Source organism: Myodes glareolus, chromosome 8 (genome assembly GCF_982192425.1).
Source record: "Myodes glareolus chromosome 8, mMyoGla1.1, whole genome shotgun sequence".
Lineage (NCBI taxonomy): Eukaryota > Metazoa > Chordata > Mammalia > Rodentia > Cricetidae > Myodes > Myodes glareolus.
Genome location: NC_142033.1, coordinates 74,811,816 through 74,814,771, shown reverse-complemented (window position 1 = coordinate 74,814,771; position 2,956 = coordinate 74,811,816).

Sequence of the window (2,956 nt, the reverse complement as noted above, 5' to 3'; positions counted from 1 at the left end):
TCGGCCTCACTGTGCTTTGGAATGGGACCCTTGGGAGGGTGTCTGTAGACTGGAATACAGCCGCGGACAGGGACCTAGTGTGTCTGTTACTTGCTGAAGTCATGTGTGGTTCAAGGACTTCCACAAGCTGGCAAAACATGGGAAAATCACGTGTGTGACTGAGCACTGGTTAAGTCCCTGGTCCTAGTGGATGAGTGCTTTCTGGGTATTATCCCAACACAAAAATTTAGCGACCTGGGGATTATAATTATTCTCATGTGACACATCAAGGAGAAGGGGATATTACTGCTAGCGTTATACTGCAAATAATGACTGACCTGGTAGGCAGAAGTGGTGACCAGATTAGAGTAGAGATTAAGAACGAATGTGTGCATGCAGTATGTGCATGTGCCTCCATGTGACAGGGAGGCTGGGTGCATTCCGCAGGGCATGGGGCAGCAGGCCCTGAGTCACGTCAGCACTCACAGTGACTCTCTAAGCGACACAATTACTGTCCCTTTACAGCTGTGGGAACTGACATCCCAAGAGGGGAAGGGACGACGTGCCAAGGACCCCCCAATACTTCTCCATGTTCAGTACCTATTCACCTACTCAGTGGCTTCTTCTTGGCCTCCAACTGGCAGCCTCTATCTCCAGTGCCCCTTTCACACACTGCCACCCCAGACCGCCTCACACAGCGGCTCTTCAATCTCAGAAACACCAGATCCACCCAGTAGCCCCCATTTCTCTGAAACTGCTTGTGGATTATGTCCAGAGATAAAGATGGCTGCCAAGCCACTTGAGCATGGTGAAATGTCACCAGGATAAAAAGTCCCATGCTTTTCAGGCAGCTCCACCTAGGAGCTGAGTAGCCTAAGTCACAGACAATTGTGAACTCTGTTGTGCCAAGTTCAATCTAAGTGTTGACATACCAAACCTAAATGTCCAACAACTTCCTGGTTTTATAAAACAAGGTTCAGAAAGGTGAACTTTGCTCCAGCTTCAGGGGATTCCCCACACCCTCTCCTGACCTCTGCAGGCACACACACACACATACACACACACACACACACACACACCTTTTTAAAAAAAATGATGAAAGAGAAAATTATTCCTAGGAAAATATATTTTACCCAAATCTATATACTGGAGATATGATAGTTATGATGGTGTAATATGATAGTATCCTTGGATTAAGAAACCTCATAATTACATTTCTTTAGGCTTCAAAGAGCCCAGAAATGTCAATTAATTATTAGTGTATGTTCTGATATTGTTAACTATTATTATGTCTGACATAAAAAAACTGGGCCCTTGAAGATCCAAGGAGAACAACTTGGGTACATAGCAGGTTCCAGAAGTATAATTTACATGCACTTACTGTTCTCTGGTCCTCAGAGCTTTGCAGTCAGTCACACACTTATTAATATAATTAATATTCGAATGAGTGGTTGCTGGGTAGTGAGCAGTGTGGGAACATGAGTATCCTCGCTGCTTCCCTAAGGCAGTGATGGAGACTCAGATGGAGGCTGAGAAACTATGTCAGGGTCACAGAGCAAGGCTGCCAGAGAGGAAACAGTTTGGAAACCTAGATTCACTTGACACTAAAGCAGTGATGTCCACGGCCTGAGAACTGATGTCTCAACACAGCTGGGGAGGTTCAGGCCCCCCAAGCATTTGAATAATGGCTCCGCGGACTCCAGTGTGCTTTTCCCACCCATGGACAGCAGAGGGCAGGAGGTGTTGAGTTTGTTCAGGACAGAGTACACTTACAGAAACCAGGCATCTGCTGATGTATGTGATCTCAAAGCCGGGCCACAGTTGCTCGGCTCAGAAATGCCCACAAACCCACCTTTCTTTGATTAGTGCAGTTGTACCCTGCCCAGATAGATGTTGAGGTCCCTTCTGACCAGGTCCTTACTTGGGAATAAGATCTTTATAGATGCCATCAAATTAGGATGAGGTAATTCCGTGGTAGTATCTCTGTTGTTCTTATTAAAAGTTTAGAAGGGAGACAGGCATGGCAGTATGTCCCTGTAACCCCAACACTCAGGAGCCTGAGGCAGAGGCTGGAGAAAAGGATCAGCAGTTAAGAGTACTGGTTGCTTTTCCAGAGAGCCCGGATTTAGTTTCCAGAACACACATGATGGCTCATAACCACCTCTAACTCTAACTCAAGGGGTTACAACACCCTCTCCTGGGTTCCACGTGCACCCGGCCTACATGCAGGCAAAATATTCATACATAGAAAATTAAAATAAATAAATATTCAAAACAATAAGATATAAATAAATAAACCAGAAAGGAATGTAGCTTAGTTGCTACAGTACCCACTTGGCATGCAGGAAACACTGGGCTCAATTGCTAGGCTCACATAAACCATTCATGGTGGTGCATACGCTCCCGTAATCCAAGCAAGTGGAGCGTGGAGGAGAGAGGACTGTGAGTTTGAGACCAGCCTGGATACACAGGGAGTTTGAGGCCCACATAGGCTACATGAGACTCTCAAAAACAGGAGAAGAGGAAATGCCATGTGACTACAGGCAGGGGTCAGAGGGGTGCCGAATGACAAGAGTCCTGGAGGAGCATGGGGAAATGGCAGCAGAGGCAAGGAACGTTCTACCCCTTGTCTCAGGAGGAACATAATTCACAACCTGACATCAGACTTCCGTCATCCAGGGCTTGTGTCATCCAGAACAGGAAGGTTTTCTCCATGGGCTAGCACTGACTGTATGAGACCCACACTCCTTCCTCCCCTCCTCCCCAGTGCACATCCATATACAACTCAAGGCCATGCTTGGGGAGAAGCCGGCACAGCTGTGCTGTGGCATGGATCACGTTCCCTCTTCCCTATGCAGACTGCTATAGGCTGGTTTCTGTTGCTATGACACTGGGACTGGGAAATTTACATGTCTGTGAGTTTACACCTGTGAGGGCCTCATGCTCTCATCTCTTGGTGGAAAGCAGAAAGGCACGA